Source organism: Leucopleurus acutus, assembly GCF_964270905.1.
Source record: "Leucopleurus acutus genome assembly, chromosome: 8".
Lineage (NCBI taxonomy): Eukaryota > Metazoa > Chordata > Mammalia > Artiodactyla > Delphinidae > Leucopleurus > Leucopleurus acutus.
Genome location: NC_139151.1, coordinates 70397206 through 70418477, shown reverse-complemented (window position 1 = coordinate 70418477; position 21272 = coordinate 70397206). Strand labels below are relative to the sequence as shown.

General features: G+C 33.3%; 1 protein-coding gene across 6 annotated transcripts in view; it reads left to right on the top strand.

The window, feature by feature from the left end:
* The window catches only part of SOX6 (SRY-box transcription factor 6), a 518084-nt gene that overhangs the window by 78041 nt on the left and 418771 nt on the right, over nt 1–21272 (top strand). The gene's annotated exons all lie outside the window — the stretch shown is intronic.

The following is a 21272-nucleotide window of genomic DNA, read 5'->3' as shown; positions in this document are numbered from 1 at the left end:
AAATGCCTAGAATGTTGATATATTTAAACAGCTAAATCTAATATGAATTTACAAGCTGCCGGAACAAATCTAAAAAGTTCCAAATGTGTTTGTTAATGAGATCCCCACATAGACTATCAGTAAAAGTTAACTGAAAAGTATTTACGTAAGTAGATAAATATATTTAATTTTGAATATTTATAAAAATATGTGATTAGATTTGTGATTAAGAACCAGGAAGTGGGCACGGAGGAACGATTTCTATAGCAATCTAAGTCCAAACCTCTAACTGAAGAATATTGAGTGACATGTTGTTGTTTTTTCACAAGAGCAAGTTCTGGATTCTTAGATATGAAAATGAAAATATAATTTAAAATATAATATTTGCATAAAGATTCAGTGAGATATTTTTCAGACTTCTAGGTGACAAAGATTGTCATAAGTTCTCTTATTTTCTGGGTCCTAATACTCATTTCATCCTGATGTTTAATTTAAGGACCTTTCTAAAGACAGCTTTTATTGTATTTGTGAATTGGAAGGAAAGAGAAATGAGAGGATCTGTGCTATTTGTACAAAGAAAATTAAGTGAAAAGATACGATTTTAATAATGTTCTTCCATCAAAGACTGCTCCTCCTGTTGTAGAAGAAATTTGATGTCAATATTCAATTCTATAAGATTGAATTTTTCCATAAATTACTTGATCTTACAAAAATGAGCCTTTTACACATAGTATGGACCATACTGAATATTATTGCAGCTTTATGCAATAATAAATCATTCCAATGTAACATTGTACTTAGAAGTTAGTAAACTTATTAAAATCGTGCACCATGAAATGCAGAATTTTAACCTTTTCTTTAAAGGTATTTCTTTAGTGTCAATAAAAAGGCCTCAAATTAACATTTTGTTATTTAATGCTTACATGAGCACAAAAAGAGTGTGTTTTTAAAAAAACTATAAATATTGGAAGTATATGTTATATGTGTGCATGTGTGCATACCAGAGCACCATTTGGCCATATACACTCAGCTTTTTTTAAGTTCTAATGTTCTGACTCCTATTTAGGACTGGGAATATAAACTATAGTAAGTGAAATAATAAAGACAGTAGTTAAAATTTATTGAGCTCTTGTGTGCTAAATGCTATGTTAAATGCTTTATCTCATTTAATCCTCATATTAACTCTGTGGTTGTTGGAAAGCTACAAGGATTATAGTGTATGCTAAAACAAAGAGTAAGCTAATTAAAGAGCCTTTAACATCTGATGCTAAAAGTCTAGAAAATAAAGGCCCATGAAACAAAGCGTATAAGAGGGGAGATCCCTAAATTCTGTGCGCTTGTCTTTCTCAAAATTAAGAAGATTTAATATGAGCCTGGGAAAGAAAAATAGAAGGAAATGAGCCAGTGATTCTTAGCAATCATTAATTCTTTAAAAAATTTTTTATTTGAAAATTTTAGTCATACAAAAATGTATGAAGAATAGGTTAAAATACATATATAGTTATAAGAAATGAAACATTACTAATACAGTCAAAGCCTCCTGTGAAGCATTCTTCAAATTTGAAGGATTCTTCAAATTCAAGGTAAGCATTCTCTTGAATTTGGTGTTTATCATTCCCATGCTTTTCTTTATACTTATACTTAAATTCCATATTCATTATATATAGAGGGAAAACTCTACTTACCATTCTCTGAGATCTAAGAAAGACCTTTTCTTGGCTTCCTGTTACACCTTAATTAAAACAAAATCCTTAACACAATCTGCAAAGCCCCAGCCCTGTAAAATGTGGCCCTTGCATTATCAGGCTCAGCTCTTGCCTTTCTCCTAATGGCTCTTTCTGGAATAGCTGCTATACTGATCTACACCCTCCAAGTTTTTTCCTGCTCTAAGGTCTTCATGTTATGCTGTCTTCTCAACTGGAATACACTTCTCTTCTCATTTTGGGGACTCTGCATTCCTGAACTGAGCTTTCAAATTGTAAACTTATAGAGCAGTACCAGTGTCTATAATCTTAATGTGGAGACACTGTAATGGGCTCTAAAAATCTGGAAATTTTATTTTTATGAATTTATTTATTTATTTTTGGCTGTTTTGGGTCTTCATTGCTGCTCATGGACTTTCTCTGGTTGTGGTGATGCGGGGCTTCTCTTGTTGTGGAGCATGGGCTCCAGGCGTGTGGGCTTCAGTAGTTGTGGTGCATGGGCCTAGTTGCTCCACGGCATCCTGGACCACGGCTCGAACCTGTGTCCCCTGCACTGGCAGGCAGATTCTTAACCACTGTGCCACCAGGGAAGCCCAAAAATCTGGAAAAATTTTGGACACACATTTGAGGAAATACATATGGTACTTTTGCATAAGAAAGCCATGAGGCCACTTATAAGAGTTTTGAGGTGGGTAACTATAACTAAAATATTCATAGTGGTGAAGGTTGCTGTAATATTGGTAGACAGTTTCATTTTTTTAGGGGAATATAGAAAAGGTTATAAGAAAGGAAAAAAGAAAATAAAATCAGTCTGAGAGGAGGGCTAGGGTTTTCAAAATGTCAGAATATACTTATGTTGTACTCTATGTAAATCTTTGCTGGCATTTGTAATTAAAGTCCAAGGCCAAAAGATTATGCTGAAACACTGGTTTTGTTGTTTTTTCTTTTTGGTTGTTGGTGTGGAAAAAGGAGATAAAAAAGAGAATTTAATTAAAATGTTTTAGGGTTAAAGGAGGGGATTTGTAGGTGTCTCTTTGTGGTCACAGAAAGTGCCATTATTATTAATAATATTGTACCTTACATTTTTATTTTTTACTCCTTATATTTTTAAATGAGCTTTTTCATATATTATCTTATACATTTCTTATATTAACCCTGTGAGATAGTTAAAGCGGGGGTCTTATTATCTTCATTTTATAACTAGGAAAACTGGGAACAGCAATCAGACAGAAGCCAGGACTGACTAAAAAAAAAAATTCCTAGGTATAGTTTTGTAGACAAGACTAATATTCACTCTACTTCTGCCCCTCCAAAAAAGATTGGAGGGTATAATTAGGTTCTTTTAAAGACCAGGATGATTAGGTGGATGTCCTTTGTAGGTTTTCGAGACTTAAACGTTTTATTTTTTCTAATTTCCTAAAGTTGCAACGTAGTTAACCATCTCCAGCAAACAGAACTGAGATGGTTAAATGCATATAGTTAATAGATACACTGCAAAGCCTATTCTAAGTTAAGGCTTATCGGGTGAAGTTTAATGGGCCCAGTCCTTGCCTGATATCTTAGAGCTCCAAGAATAAGGAGAAATAGCTGTGAATTTATAAGAATGAAATATCATAAAATTTGGAGTAAATAAACTGTAGCTTAAATAAAAACGTGATAAATCAAGCAGAGGGTACAAGCCCCTTGGATGGAAACCCAAGTCACATGGACTGAGGATGGACACCTTTTGGTACTCATTTAAAATACTGTTTTTAAAAGAACAAATGGAAGGCAGTGTGTATGTTGCATATATACTTGTGTGCAGGCAAATGGAGGGGTATTTCTTTGAGAACGAAGAAATGCCAGGAGGTATTTGTAGTGATTAGCCAAGAAGGCTGTTTGCTGCATTTAAGGTAAAAACCAAATCTTGTATTTTTCAATTGGACAAATATCCTGGTTACAGAGAAATTCAATTTTTCACTCTTTCTGGGCCAGTAAGCACTAGATTCCCTTAGGTTAAAAGGAACAGGCATATTGACTCTGAAGAATAGAAGTCTTACGAGAATCTGATATCTATCCTGAGATGGCTAAATTGCTGCTATAGGGAAAGAGTGTGAGCTGTGGAGGGCCAAACCCAAGTTAGCAGGTGAAAGTCACAGGGAGCCAGAATCACAGGAACAGCAGAATAAACATTTTGTAACAGCTATAGTTGTCCAAAAATGGAATGAACTTCTTTGTGGATGTAGTGAAGGCCTTGGTACTAGGAGGAATTAGGGAGGAGGATTAAAGTGTTGGGTTATAACAAGTTGTTTCAGTCTTGAAGTTTATAAGAAGATATCCTCTATGTGTTAACTGTTAAGACAAGTATGTGAGTCAACATAACAAAGATATTGTCTTATGTGAAGACAAGGATCAATGTCATGAAGGCCAGGTTTACTTTCTGGGTTGCTCAGCCATACTTACTCTAGTATGTCAGTTAAAAAAATGGTGGATTTTTATCTGTAGGTAGCCATTTGATGCCTGGAATTATCCCAGGTAAGACCTTTAGTCTTCACCAGTTATTCCCAAATCTCAGAAGAACTGGTGTAAGAAAATGGAATTGTATTATAAGGGGGAAAAGAGAAATCAGTTAGTTTCTCCACTGGGTCCAGATCCGGAGAAGAAGAATTTAATATGATTTAGGGAGAACTGATTTAAAAATAACACTAGGGCTTCCCTGGTGGCGCAGTGGTTGAGAGTCCGCCTGCTGATGCAGGGGACACGGGTTCGTGCCCTGGTCTGGGAAGATCCCACATGCCGTGGAGCGGCTAGGCCCGTGAGCCATGGCCGCTGAGCCTGCACGTCCGGAGCCTGTGCTCCGCGACGGGAGAGGCCACAACAGTGAGAGGCCCGCGTACCACACACACACACACAAAAAACAAAAAACAAACCCCACTAAATTCACTTAATTACCTTTAAAGTCTCTTGAGCTGTGGTACACTAATAACATAAATGATCACATTTTTAAGCACCTTAGAGATTTTCTGTTATTTCAGTTTCTTCTTATTCAGGTAATACATTCATTTCAACAATCAAAAATATTTAAAAATTACAGAATTAATACACAAATACATTCTTGCTGTATAGTAGTGTGTGGCATATAGCAGGCAATCATTAGATATTACTTGAATGAATAATTATTGAAAAAAAAAAAAAAAGGGAATTTTCCTTAATGTCTCTCCCCACCCTGAATTCTATTTCTCTCCCTGAACATATTCACTATTTTCAATCTGGTTTATATCCTTCCAGACCTCTTTCTATATAATAATATACATATATACACAATTATTTAGAAATAGGCAGTTTTGTTTTGTGTGAGGGTAACACTTTTACAGATATTGCTTTATACGTTACATATCCTTTTTTTATTAAGATTCTGACTTAGACCTTTGTCATTTTAAATAGCTTCACTTTATTTTCTTCTATGTAGTATTTTATACTATGTATATATCATTGTTATAATGATAGATATCTAGGTTAGTTATAATTTAAGTATTCTTAGTTGAAATTTTAGGTATTTAAAACTTAGGGGATGGCAAAATGTGACTGTGTTCTTTTAAAATACATAAAATGGGCATAGGAAGTTTCTACCTGATGGGATTATGAGAATTAGGGACACTGAAAGCAAAAGATTAGAATGTGTAAAGGCATAGAAGAGTGAAAAAGCATGATATCATTTACTCCTTCATTAAGGCAACCCAAGAAGTCAGAGGATAATTGGTAGTGAGAAAAGACTACTTTTATCCATTTAAAAATTGAGTGGGGATAATGACTATAAATTCTGGACAAAACACAGAAAAACAACTATCTGAAGATACTGGAGACCAATCCAAAGCAGGCTAAATCTTGAGAGGAGATGACATTTGGAGGAAGGGATACTAGGTAAGTTTGTCATTTTCAAGGTTTCCAGTATGAGGGCAGGCCTCAGTTTATAGAACTCCAGTAGAAGAATCAGCAGTCTTTCTGGTCTGGAGAACCAGGAGAGCAGACTTTGGGGCAACCACAACTCCTGGGAAGTGAGGAGGTAATCCTCTAAAAGAAAGAGTCACAGAAAGTGAGTCCCAAATTCTATGTGTAAACTTTGCTCCAGTCTCTGACTGATCCCCAAACTATGCATGCTCAGAACAGGCTTTAAGCAGCCCACATAAGGCTAAAAGAACTAAACAGATATTTGAGCTGCTGCCCACTGCAGGTGAGACAGAATATGCAGTTTGAGCCTAAGCAAATAAGCATTTTGCTAAAACAAACAAACAAAAAAATGATACTCTTTAGAGCACTATAAAAGAATCCAGAGTCTCCATGACATAATGGTCATGATGTCTGAGATATAACCCCAAATTACTCAACAAATGAAGAATCAGGCAAATGTGAAAAAATAGGGTATTTCAGCAGAGAGAGAGAAATTACCAAAAGAACCAAATGGGAACTTAAAACTGAAAGATATGGTATCTGAAATAAGAAAATAACTTGATGGGCAAGTCAGTAGAATAAAGATAACAGAGGAAAAAGCCAGTGAAATTGAAAATAGATCAATATAAATGATCTGATTTAAAGAACACAGAGAGAAAAAAAATTAGAAAAGAAATGAATATAACATTAGGGATATGTAAAACATTATTAAAAGTTCTAACATATATAAGTCCCAGAAAAAAAGGAGAGTGATATTACGGCAGAAAATAGTACTTGAAGAAATAGTGGTTCCAAATTTCCCAAATTTAGTGAAAGATATAAATTTACAGATTTAAGGAGTTCAGTGAACTTCAAGTAGGATAATTGCAAAGAAAAATACACCTAGGCACATTAAAATAAACTACTGAAAGCAAGAAAAATGTATAGGTAAAAGTTTTTGGTAAAGACCAAGAAAAAAGAGAACATAACTTACCAATATCGGGAATGAAAGAGGAATTCTCAGTGAAGAATTAATAGAGATTAAACAGATGATAGGGAATGTTATGAAGATCTTATGCCAAAAAATCATACAGGCATATTTTGGAGATATTGTACATTCAGTTCCAGACCACTGCAATAAAGTGAATATTGCAATAGTCACACAAATTTTTTGGTTTCCCAGTGCATATAAAAGTTATGTTTACCCTATAGTGTAGTCTATTAAGTGTGCAATAGCATTAAAAATACTTTATTGCTAAAAAAAATGCTAATCATCATCTGACAATGCAGGGTTGCCTCAAAACATCAATTTGTAGAAAACACAATATCTGCAAAATGTGATAAAGCAAAGTGCAATATAATGAGGTATACTTGTACTACTTAGAAGAAATGGATAAATTCCTTGAAAAATACAGTTTACTAAAATTGATACAAGATGAAACAGAAAACCTAAATAGCACTTCATTTATAAAAGACATGGAATTTTTAAATTAAATAAAACTTTTAATAAAGAAAACTATGGGTCCAAACGGTTTCACTGGTGAATTCTATCAAATATTTAAGAAATAACTCAATCATGAAATTGAGTTATTTGTAGTGAGGTGGATGGATCTAGAGTCTGTCATACAGAGTGAATTAAGTCAGAAAGAGAAAAACAAATACTGTATGCTAACACGTATATATGGCATCTAAAAAAAAAAATGGTCATGAAGAAGCTAGGGGCAAGATGGGAATAAAGACGCAGACCTACTAGAGAATGGACTTGAGGACACGGGGAGGGGGAAGGGTAAGCTGGGAAAAAGTGAGAGAAAAGCATTTAATGTTTGTAGATTTTTTTGATGATGGATATTCTGAATGGTGTGAGGTGATACCTCATTGTAGTTTTGATTTGCATTTCTATAATGATTAGTGATGTTGAGCATTCGTTCATGTGTTTGTTGGTAATCTGTATATCTTCTTTGGAGAAATGTCTGTTTAGGTCTTCTACCCATTTTGGGATTGGGTTGTTTTGTTTTTTCATATTGAGCTGCATGAGCTGCTTGTATATTTTGGAGATTAATCCTTTGTCAGTTGCTTCATTTGCAAATATTTTCTCCCATTCCAAGGGTTGTCTTTTCGTCTTGTTTATGGTTTCCTTTGCTGTGCAAAAGCTTTGAAGTTTCATTAGGTCCCATTTGTTTATTTTTGTTTTTAGTTCCATTTCTTTAGGAGGTGGGTCAAAGAGGATCTTGCTGTGATTTATGTCATAGAGTGTTCTGCCTGTGTTTTCCTGTAAGAGTTTTATAGTGTCTGGCCTTACATTTAGGTCTTTAATCCATTTGAGTTTATTTTTGTGTATGGTGTTAGGGAGTGTTCTAATTTCATTTTTTACATATAGCTGTCCAGTTTTCCCAGCACCACTTATTGAAGAGGCTGTCTTTTCTCCATTGTATATTCTTGCCTCCTTTATCAAAAATAAGGTGACTGTATGTGCATGGGTTCATCTCTGTGCTTTCTATCCTGTTCCATTGATCTTTATTTCTGTTTCTGTGCCAGTACCATACTGTCTTGATTATTGTAGCTTTGTAGTATAGTCTGAAGTTCAGGAGCCTGATTCCTCCAGCTCCATTTTTCTTTCTCAAGATTGCTTTGGCTATTCAGGGTCTTTTGTGTTTCCATAAAAATTGTGAATTTTTTTGTTCTAGTTCTGTGAAAAATGCCATTGGTAGTTTGATAGGGATTGCATTGAATCTGTAGGTTGCTTTGGGTAGTATATTCATTTTCACAATGTTGATTCTTCCAATCCAAGAACATGGATTGGAAGAATCAACACTCTTTATATAAAATATTTTATATCTCTCCATCTGTTTGTATCATGTTTAATTTCTTTCATCAGTGTCTTACAGTTTTCTGCATACAGGTCTTTTGTCTCCTTTGGTAGTTTTATTCCTAGGTATTTTATTCTTTTTGTTGCAATGGTAAATGGGAGTGTTTCCTTAATTTCTCTTTCAGATTTTTCATCATTAGTGTATAGGACTGCAATAGATTTCTGATCATTAATTTTGTATCCTGCAACTTTACCAAATTTATTGATTAGCTCTAGTAGTTTTCTGGTAGAGTCTTTAGGATTCTCATTATATAGTATCATGTCATCTGCAAACAGTGACAGCTTTACTTCTTCTTTTCCGATTTGGATTCCTTTTATTTCTTTTTCTTCTCTGATTGCTGTGGCTAAAACCTCCAAAACTCTGTTGAATAATAGTGGTGAGAGTGGGCAATCTTATCTTGTTCCTGATCTTAGTGGAAATGATTTCAGTTTTTGAGAATGATGTTGGCTGTTGGTTTTTCATATATGGCCTTTATTATGTTGAGGTAAGTTCCCTCTGTGCCTAGTTTCTGGAGGGTTTTTGTCATAAATTGGTGTTGAATTTTGTCAAAAGCTTTTTCTGCATCTATTGAGATGATCATATGGTTTTTATCCTTCAATTTGTTAATATGGTTTATCACATTGATTTGCATATATTGAAGAATCCTTGCATTCCTGGGATAAACCCCAGTTGATCATGGTGTATGATCCTTTCAGTGTGCTGTTGAATTCTGTTTGCTAGTATTTTGTTGAGGATTTTTGCATCTGTGTTCATCAGTGATATTGGACTGTAGTTTTGTTTCTTTGTGACATCTTTTTTTGGTTTTGGTATCAGGGTGATGGTGGCCTCGTAGAATGAGTTTGGGAGTGTTCCTCCCTCTGCTATATTTTGGAAGAGTTTGAGAAGGGTAGGTGTTAGCTCTTCTCTAAATGTTTGATGGCATTTGCCTGTGAAGCCATCTGGTCCTGGGCTTTTGTTTGGTGGATGATTTTTAATCACAGCCTCAATTTCAGTGCTTGTGATTGGTCTGTTTATATTTTCTCTTTTTTCCTGGTTCAGTCTTGGAAGGTTGTGCTTTTCTAAGAACTTGTCCATTTCTTCCAGGTTGTCCATTTTATTAGCATATAGTTGCTTGTAGCAATCTCTCGTGATCTTTTGTATTTCTGCAGTGTCCGTTGTTACTTCTCCTTTTTCATTTCTAATTCTATTGATTTCAGTGTTCTTCCTTTTTTTCTTGATGAGTCTGGCTAATGGTTTATCAATTTTGTTTATCTTCTTAAAGAACCAGCTTTTAGTTTTTTGATCTTTGCTATTGTTTCCTTCATTTCTTTTTCATTTATTTCTGATCTGATCTTTATTATTTCTTTCCTTCTGCCAACTTTGTGTGTTTTTTGTTCTTCTTTCTCTATTGCTTTAGGTGTAAGATTAGGTTGTTTATTTCAAATGTTTCTTGTTCCTTAAGGTAGGATTGTATTGCTATAAACTTCCCTCCTAGAAGTGCTTTTGCTGCATCCCATTGTTTTGGGTCATCGTGTTTTCATTGTCATTTGTTTCTAGGTATTTTTCATTTCCTCTTTCCTTTCTTCAGTGATCTCTTGATTATTAAGTAGTGTATTGTTTAACCTCCATGTGTTTGTATTTTTTACAGATTTTTTCCTGTAATTGATATCTAGAGTCATAGTGTTGTGGTCAGAAATGATACTTGATACGATTTCAGTTTTCTTAAATTTACCAAAGCTTCTTTTGTGATCCAAGATATGATCTATCCTGGAGAATGTTCCATGAGCACTTGAGAAGAAAGTGTATTCTGTTGTTTTTGGATGGAATGTCCTATAAATATCAATTATGTCCATCTTGTTTAATGTATCATTTAAAGCTTGTGTTTCCTTATTTATTTTCATTTTGGATGATCTGTCCTCTTTCGGTTTTTTAAGAATAACTTTTCAGGTCAAATATTATGATAGCACAATCACTTTTGACATTGTGGTACCATTTTTGCAGAGAACATTTTCTAAGGACTTTGCCTAATTTTTTTATATTCAAATCATTCTCTTTTGAATAATCTACCATGTCAACTATCATTCTTGCCAGTTTTTGTTTCTTCAGTTTCTGTCTTGGCTAACTGCAAATTCTTGATTTGTGAATAATCTGAGCTGGTCTTCAGCACTATGTATCTCACAAGTTCCTGCTTCTTTTACAGGATTTGCAATTTCACTTTGAATTCATTTTACATTTTTAATATTATTTACAATATTCTACAATGCCATATCCATCAGTCAGCTTAACTTGAGTCTCAATCTTGACTGAAAAAAATTATCTGGCAATTTTTAGAAGTATTCCTATTCTTAGCCTGCACTTCAATCGATTAAATCAGTCTTTGGGAATGGGACCCAGGCATCAATATTTTTTGAAGGCTCCATGTCACTACAATATGCAGACAAGTTGGAGGTCACTGGGCAGTGATTATCAAAGATACAAAGAAATTTATCTAAATGGGTGAGATACAGTTAAATTAATCTGTGAGAATGTTTGAGTGAAGACTAATTTTTAAAAATGTTAAGTTCTTTAGTGAATATTTTTACATTTTGATGCCTTTCACTTCCTATGTAATTTTGGAGACTCACATAATGAATTTTGAATAATAACAGTGTCTTCTATATCCAATGAATGTCAAGTATGTATGAGCTAGAAATACAGCAGTGAACTAAAATGTATGTTGTCCCTTTTCTTGAAGAGTTTACAGTCCAAAAAAGAGGAAGACATTAAATAAATATTTAATTATAAGATAATAAATACTGTGAAGGGAAAGGGAGACCTAACCTGGGCTTGGGATCAAGGATGGTGACTCTGCATTAGTGATCTTAAAGCTGAGGTATAAAAGATGAGATGAGTAAGAGATAATTTGGTGAAGAGGAGACATAAGAGGGAACAGAGTTTTTGGAAGGCCATAAATTGGGAAGAAGCTTGCAAGCTCTAGAAACAAAAATCAGGTAAAGATGACTAAGAACAATCAACAGAGAATAGAGAAGGTCTAAGTTGCTGTGTGTGTGTGTGTGTGTGTGTGTGTGTGTGTGTGTGTGTGTGTGCAGATGAGATTAGAAAGATGGTTTGGAATCTGATACAATCTGTAGGTTGTGAGGAAGTAACAAAGGTTTTTAAGCAGGATATTGACATGATCAGATTTTATGTTTTAGGACTACAATTCAGGTAGCAAAAAAAAAAAAAAAAGATTTCCCAGTGTGGTGTCCTCAACTTAGAAAAGTAAGCTTTTCTTTGTTCTGCTTTTCCTGCATTGCAATACAATTATTAAGGTAGTATGGATTTCTCCTCCAACTCTCAATATTCTCCCATTCCCCAAGCTAAATGCAAAACCACATGTAGGAGGGAAAAAAAAAACTCCGCTAGCATTCCTCAAGAGCCATATGTATACCAATATAAGCAGAGTATTCCTGTGAGTTTTTGAATTTGCCAAAGACAGCTTTGAAATAAGTCCAGGAGCTTGAGAGCCATATTCAAGGGATTGACCCCAGAGAACAATATGGCTCCAGCAGCCACAGATCTCTGAAGGTACTAAAGTGGCCTGAGGCAATTAATTTGATAGCAACAAACATGAAACTGTCCTTTTAGTTTGAATGACTATTAGCTAGTAGGAAGTGGGAGAGAAAAAAATGAAAATTTTAATTAAATAATGTTTTACGTGTTTTTTTCCTTTGGACTCAGTTCAGTCACAAATGATATAGCAGTTGCCTAGGATTTGCACACATTAATTAATTCAAAAGAGCAGAAAATGAATGAGAACTAGAAACTTATGTATTATGCCCTTTCCTTTAAGCACCAGGAAAAACTCGGTGTCTCTTGTGATCATAGGAGTTTGCATTTCTAAGACTTGGCTGTATCCAATTTAAAAATGGATTAAAATATGCTCCCAAACATATTAATAAAGGAAAGATATTTGTTTTATTTTTCTTTACCTGTTTATTGAAAGTAAACAATGATGGAAATAGTTAATATTTATTTGTACATTTAAGTGACGGAAAGAAGACGTGAAAGCAATGACACTACTAAGAGTAAAATCACACCTAAAGAACATTTTTGTTTTCCAAAGATAAAATGCCCTTAACAAAACAATTTACAGGCATGATTTAGACTTACCCTCATTTTATTACAAAATATAAATATCTCTGATATTAATGGTGTCCATTGCCTTTAGGCCACTGACAATTGGAGTCCAAGAAAAGAAATGAAATCGTCACAGCTCTATCAGCTAAAGAGCCAATTATAATAGATCTGGAGATAGCAAGTTTTACAGGAAATTATGCAAAAGGGGAATTGAATATTAATTGTAATTGGGAAGCACAAAATCTAAATTCTGGTTCTGACTATGCCACAGATTAACTGTGTGACTGTGTTTCATTTAGTCCATCTCAAATCTGTACTAGCACTGTACTATTAATACTACTGATAATAATAACCAATATTGAAAGTAATTGAGAGTTTTCAGTGTCCCAGTACTTTGTGCCTGTTTATTCTTCTGCCTTTCTCTCTTTTAAAATTGAAGCTCTAGTTAGTGAAGAAACAGGAAAATGATTTATATTTCTGGGAAGAAGCACTTTTTCTAAATGAAAAAGTCCTCTGGGATCTGCTGTATGTGCTGCTGTCTGGCATGTTTGCTAATTCTACATGGTATTCAGTGGGACAGTTCCAAAGAGAGATACACATACTAGATCAGAAAGAAAAAAATTGCTGTAGGTTCATTTCTGATGTGTTAATTTTCTTTTTATGCTGCCATCTTTTCTTTCTTTTTCAACTGTGCAGACTCAGTGATTGCTCAGTAATAGCTAAATTGCTTAAAGCATTCTTTTATTTTAGAAGGTAAAGTGCATTTCACTTATGACTATGCTGCTTGAAATTTTGTCCATTTTATCAGTTTATTTTGCTGTTTCCCTAGAGTTTTTTTAGACATTTTTTACCCTAAAAATGAGGGTGTGTCAGAATTGTTGCAAGCAAAGATAGAGGTAATCGTATGTGGTTCCTGTTATAAGCTTTGTGTTGATACTGACTGCTATTTAAAATGGAACCTCTAAGATGAATCTACTTCTAGCAGTTTTTGCTTTTTCAAGTTAATTTATTGTGCAACATGTAATCAATTTTTTCGTAATAATTACATTTTTGTTATACCTTTATTGTTCAAGGATCGATTTGGCTATGTGAACAAGGAACTCAACACAGAATGAGTTAATCCCTCTAATACACATTCATGTGTTTCTTAAATTTCTAATAAAGACTGCCTCTTTAAGCACCAACATTATTTTTATACGTTTCCTATACATTCTGATTTCCTAAATACTTTGTTGTTTAGAAATATTTTTTAAAAATGAAGGGCTTCGCTGGTGGCGCAGTGGTCGAGAGTCCACCTGCCAATGCAGGGGACACGGGTTCGTGCCCCCGGTCCGGGAAGATCCCACATGCCGCGGAGCGGCTGGGCCCGTGAGCCATGGCCGCTGAGCCTGCGCGTCCGGAGCCTGTGCTCCGCAACGGGAGAGGCCACAACAGCGAGAGGCCCACGTACAGCAAAAAAAAAAAAAAAAAAAAGAAGGGAATATTTAAAATCACCCATAATTCCATTACCAGAGATAACCCCTGTTAAAATTTTTGGGTAATGTATATATAGTTAAGCTTATATCATATCCAGTTTTAAATTATAATTTAAAAATTTAATTACCTAGCAGCTTGCCTTTGTGGCTCGGAGTCATCATGATGCACTTCTGATTCCTGAACTGCTTCTTGAGTTGAATTGTCTATTAAGGCTACTTATCTCTATGTTGAGCAGGCCCCCAAACTGCTGTGCTTTTTGAGTTCTGGTGTCTGCATTTTGGATTTTCTGTCTTTGCCTTTGTTTCCAGACTGTAAAATGTCATTTCTTGGTAATTAGTGTTTTTGCCTCTAGTAATATTAATCCTTCTTCCATACTCCTATGAACTGCTATTTCTATTCAGCTGTGGGCTGTTAAATTAGATAAGAAGAGGGGGAAAACTAGCATTTTATAAAGTTCCTTTCTGTTGTATAGCACTAATACAGGTGCTTTCACATAAATTATGCTATTTAATTTTCACAGTGAGTCCCTGGATTATTGTTAGTTCAATTTTCTTAGACAACAGAGGACCATTTATGAGCACTTATTATATGCGAGGCACTGTGCTAAGAACTTTACATAACATGTTAACTCACTATGTTAATACACAGTGAGTCCCTGGATTATTGTTAGTTCAATTTTCTTAGACAACAGAGAACCATTTATGAGCGCTTACTATATGCGAGGCACTGTGCTAAGAACTTTACATATACTATGTTAATTGGGTTTATTTCTGCAACACTCCAGTGAGGTGGACTGTTTTACAGTTAGAAATACCTAGATTCAGAGAAGCTGAATAACTTGCCCAAGATCATAATACTAGTAAGTAGTAGAATCAGGGTTTGAACCCAGGAGTGCCCCTCAAATAATTAAAAGCACTATAATTTTATCTGAAGTAAAAGTAAATAGATTCTGAGCTCCAGAATTATTCTTTAAGAAAAGTAAATGAGCTTTAGTGTATTACTTTGACATCTGTTTTGGCTTTTGCTTCCTTTTTAATTCTCCTCATTACTCTGTTATAAGGATGTTGCTGTATAAATGATCTATGGAGAAACATGGGTGTCTAAGGAACTCAATATTCAGGGCAAATTAATCCTAAAAGAATGAAGTTTAAAAAATTTACCAAGGAAGGAGCAATTCTTATTGTTGTTAAATAAGCCCATCATTCATAATTCATAGAATCATGAGTGTATTCTCTGCCAAATTTCTTATATCAAAAAGTACTGATTTATGGATTTACATAGAAGTTAATACAGTAATTAACCAAAACACCATTGTATTGATTGTCCATAGCTATCCTTCTTGGGGAAACAGGTTTTAATCTCAATGTATATTTCTAATCATACATGAAATGAAGGAGTAATTCCAAGGAAAAAGCCTCATTTGATTGTTCTATGGTAGTTCAGAGGTTAAGTGGTGGTTAAGAACTTGGTCTTTAAAGTTTGTCTGCCTAGATTAAAATCCTGACTTGACGATTACTAGCGTAATCTTGGACAAGTTAATTTATATGTGCCTACTTTCTCATATGTAAAATGGGGATAGTGATAATAATATCTACATACTAATACCTACTCCAATATGTGTTGTTTGTTTTGTGGACTAAATAAGTTAATATATGTAAAATAACTACAATAATGCTTGTACAATAAGTGCTTTACAAGTGTTACTATTATTATTTTAATTTGAACTATTTTTCAAATCTCTGAGTTCTGTAAAAACCAACAATCTTAAGTCTTTGCCTATGAAAACAGTATATTTTTCACTTCAAAAATAACCTAAGTAGTGTCTTCCATTATTCTCTCTCTCCTTCCTTAAGATCTACCCTGAAGTTGACAATGACCTCACTGTGAACTTTGTAACTTCATTTTAAATTATTTCTTAGACATAAGTACAGAAACATTCAAAGTTACAGTACTTTATTCGGAATGGACACAAGCTTCACGTGAGGTGTCAAATATAGTGTCTCTTTACCTTCATATAATTTCTTCCCAGGTTGTGAGATTTTTTTCCTGCCATTTGAAAATATGATACATTAGGCAATTAGGTTAACAGTGGAGTCCAGCAGCTGACTTGAGTGTTGAATGTGCATTGGTATCCTGTAATGGAGAGGACTCCTTGTTTATTTGCTATTTTATTTTTGAAAGAAAGTTGCAAATGGCAATTTACTCTACCCCCCCGCCACTATGGTGTACATGTGCAAGACAAAGATAAAAACTATGTTTCCTTCGTGGAAGGGTGTGGAGGTAGAGGATGATTTCAAATTAGAAATAATGACAGCAATAGAGGCTTCCAATGAAGATACTGTGGCCACCAAAGGATAAAGGGGAGAAGCTAATTTCTGAAGTTGAGGTATTTGATTAAACATTTAGGTTGCTCTTTATGTGTACAGGTGCCAGGTATGTTGTTATTTATAAGCTGAAGAGACAGTGTGTTTGACAGAGGTGTTTATTGGATGGTTTGATGATGGTTGGGAGAGAAGCAATATTGAGATATCCAGAAAACCTGTAATAAGTAAAAAATATTTTGATAGGTAAAGACTTTTGCTTTTCTTTTATAATGATTAACTGTGAGAATTGGCTTATTGTAATGGTGGTTTATTATCTTGGATAATAACATTGACTTAGAGAAAAAAAAGAAATTACCAGATTTTGATTAGAATGTCTAATGCTTTCTTTTATTACTTTAACGAACTTTCTTTTTTTTTTTGTAAGAGCTTACAACTTTGTCAACCTCAGGTGACTTTATGTTTGAATGTTTATTTTTTAAAGTCTAGCATTCTGCCTGTGTATCCCTCTGTGTGTGTTTGTTTGTGTGTGTGTATTTGGACTGGAGGAGGAAATGGGGAGGAAAGTGAAATTTTAAGGAGATGGAAAGTCAGTGAAAGTTAACATAAGGGACTAGAGTTTTGTATTGACAAATAAAAGATGTCAAGCATGTTTTCTCCCTTAGCAAGAAAAATGAAACTGACTATATTATGCATATTTCCATGAAGAATGTATATAAATATCATATGCAAAATTACAGGAACAAGCAAACTTTCTAAGAAATGGAAGAAAATATATATGACAATAAAATTGTAGCAGAGGTAAAGAGAAACTTTTTTTGAACATACTTTTAAATATAGTGTCCAACTGGGATAAAGTTTCAACAGAACAGGCTGGGCCATTTATAGATTACAACACTTTTAATTTTCTCAATGTTACAGTGTTGATTTTGATAAAGAATTTGTTGATGCTATATCAGCTTCTCCATGTGGAGGAGTGCTACTGGGTGATTAGTTAGACTTGGGGCTTGTGGCCAAAATTCAGAAATTTGGTCCCCAGTTCTTCTGGCTTTCTGAAAATGAGAAAAAGCTAGTAAGTTTTTCTGAGTCTTGATTCCCTGTGAAAGAAGTTCTTCAAGGGTGTCTGCTTTTTCCTCTTTATCTTCTTTCTTTCTTTTCTTTTCTTTGGAAATTCTCTTTTTGTCTCATGTTTTTACCATCTTCATCTATATTTAATGAAGTAGATACTAATTTTGGAGGTACTCCAGGTTTTATATTAGCTTAGCTATATGAAAATTATTTATATTTCTATCCATTTTTACTGTGATTTCAAAGCCAAAGAGTCTAATTTTTCACTGTAAGTTTAAAGCTGAGGAATCTAAAACTCGATGAGATTAGTTGATTTGCTCAAGATCACATATTTAGGAATCCAGATCAGGATTGTTGGTAATGCTACACTGCCAAATAATTGATCCCTATTCAATTTTTTTGTTTTGCCATATTGATGACCAGTGTCAACGTTTATTTTGTTTTAAATCAAACATTTAACCATGTGCAGTTATTTTAATTTACTATATTTACTGTCTATCAATAGATGGACACGTATCAAGAAGATTTACCTCATTGCTTTGTAGGGCTCATTTGCAGCTTGATATAGTACTTTTAGAGTTTCATCATTTTAAATACAATTTTCTAATTGGATAGAATAGACTAATACATTTATGAGATTTGCATTTTGAAGAGAAACTATCACATCTTTTTGTGTCTGTTTTGACAATAAGAAGGCATATGTTATTTTTTGCTTTTCCATAAATTATAGGCTTGTTTAACAATTAGAATGGATTTGGAGAAAAGAGTAAAATATAGACTTTTTCATTGCTTTTTTTTTTCTGATTAAAAAACAAGCCATGGTTATTGGAGAAAATTTGGAAAATGTAAAAAAGAAACTAAAAAAAACTTCCATAATGACATCTAGAGATACCTTAAAAATGCTTATACTGATTATATCCTTCAAATTCTTCTACTTAGATACACGTAGTTTTTAAAAGAAAAATGAAAAATGTTATCTTATTGCACATGCTGTTTTGCAAGCTACTTTTTAAAAGTTAACATACCATGATGATTTTCCCCATGTCATTAAATATACTCCTGCATACCTTTTCTTTTTAAAATGAACTGTTATTTAGTACAAAAGTAACAATTACTGCATATAAGAAATTTAGGAAACACATATAAAAATAAAAAGAAGAAAAAACTGCATTTCCTTGTCCATATATAATCATTATAATATCAAGGTTATATACATCCAGTATTAAAATTTTATGTTTCTCTCTCTAATGTTTATATCTATATCTCCTTTTTAAACAAAAATGGAATCATATGGTAACAAATGCTTTATATTCTGCTTTTTTATTTAACAATATATATCATATCGTTTATATTTTCCTATGAACCACTATTATTTTACATCATTATTTTTAATGGTTGCATACTATTCTATTTGTGGACATTCCATAGTTTAACTGATCATCTATAGTTATTTTTAAATTTTTTACTATTATTAACAACATTGCAATAAACTCTTTTGTAGCTCAATCTTTGCACACATCTCTGATGATTTCTTTAGTTCAAATTTTTAGAAATGAATTGTCGGTTAGTCACTTTTTAAAGGCATTTGATACGTATTGCCAAAATGCCCTCTAGAAAAGTTGAACCAGTTTACTTTTACTAGCAGTGTACGAGAGTACTCATCTTGCCACATCCTTGCTTACAATATTACTGTCATTATTTTCAGCCATTGCTAATATGACAGGTAGAAAATGGTAGCTTATTTTTAGTATAATTGTATTTCTTTGATTAGTTGTGAAATGAAATATTTCTTCATTTGTTTATTGCTCATTTGCATTTCATTTCTTCCTTTTCTTTTTTAAAAAATAAATTTCTTACTCATATCCTTTGAGAAGTAGCTTCAATTTTAGAGTCAGACTGTTGGTGACAGTATTTGAATCTTGGCTCTACCATCACTACTTACCAACTTTGTAACCTTGGGTGTTTACTTAATCTATTGGTGCCTCAGTTTCCTTATTTGTAAAAGTTTTCTGTGTGTCATAGGGCTGTTGAAAGGATCAAATGAATGAACATATGTAAAATATTTCGAATAGTCCAGCACAAAGTAATGCACATTATTATAATCGACAGTTAATACTTATTCATTTGTAAAAGGTATTTACATGCTGAAATAGTAATCCTTTATCTTATATGATGCAGATTCTTTTCCAACTTTATTTTGTGTTTCAATTAAAGTTTTTAGAAAATCAATTCTCTCATCAAATCTAAACTTTTATTTTTTTCCTTTAGAGTTTCTGCCTTTGGTGTCATTTTTAGGAATGTCTTTTCCACCCAACATTATGTAAATATTCACTTGTATTTTATTATAACATTATCTTTTTTTTTACATTTAATTTTTTAATACATCTGAAATTTATTTTGTTGCATGATATGCTATTAAGATATAAAGAACCAATTTTTCCAGCAATATTAGTCATATAATCCATCTTTTAAACAGTGCAGTTATCCTAGACTAAATTCTTAGAGATACTTGCGTCCATTTTTAACTTCTTTTATTAATAATCAATCTGGCCATCCATTTGGCACACTTTTAATTAGTGATATTTTATATTTTTTAATTGAATTATGTTTCTTTTTCAGATGATCTGTGTTATTCTCAAGCATTTATTTTTCCAGATGAAGTTTAGAGTAATTTTATCATTTCTTCCCCCACCCACCAAAAAATCTCTGTTTGTGATTTTTTCAGAAGTATACTAAATTTATAAAACGGTTTGGGATCATATGATTTTTAAACTGATAAATTATATTTTACTTTAAGGATACATTTTAAATTTAATCCACTGTGCTTAGCACATAGTAGGCAGTCAACACGAGTTGTTTAATAAGTGTTAAATATGTTAATACTAACTGCTGAAATTTAGGTAGTTTTAATTTTTCTCTACCATAAGCAATACTTCAGTGCACATATTTAACATATAAATCTTTGAATACCACCATGATTGCTTCTGTGGAATAAATTCCTAGACATCTAAAATATAGTTCAAAGAGTATTTTTAATGATTTTGATATACTGCCAAATCGCTTTCTAGAAAGGATGCACTGATTCATACTCCCCTCAGCAGTTTGAAATCACACTGTTGTGATCAGCTCCATATGTGTCTCCCCATTGTAAGGTGAAATACCAATTTCTAATAAGCTTAAAATTAATATTTCATGGTAAAAGAAACATTTTTACTTTTTAAGTGCTTGTTTATATTTTCTGAGTGTAAAGGAGAGGCACATTAAACTTGTTGAATTTAGAGTAAAATACATGTCTCGTATTCTATAGGATAATAAACCAACCAATGTAGATATAAATCCATATGCTTGGGCAGAGTCACATGTGCAAGAAACCAGATGATAGTAATAATAATAATAATACAGTAAATATTATTTTAAGATAATGTCTTCAAGTGGCTTTTTTCCCTATTCCAAATTGTATTTCTTCTTTATACTGTGAAATCACTTCTCCCTCTCTTCTGATAAAAGGAAATCCTGTTCACTTAGTTTGAGTGTTTATACAACTTTAGCTCTTTTAATAGTGACAGAGTATTTTCACCATTACCTTGCATGGACAGCCTCACTCCTATGACCAACTGGCTTTAAGTTGCAATTTTTGTTGGAGGAAAAAATTCATTTTTATTTTGTTTTGTCCTTGCATACCTGGGAACTGAGATTTAAATAAGAAAGTAAACTAACATTACAGTTTTGAGTAGTTGGATGGAAAGAAGCTAATAACTAAAGGGCTTTAAGTACCCTGGTTCCTTTAGTCTTTTTTTCTTTAATTAATTTATCTGTTTTTATTTTTGGCTGTGTTGGGTCTTCATTGCTGTGCA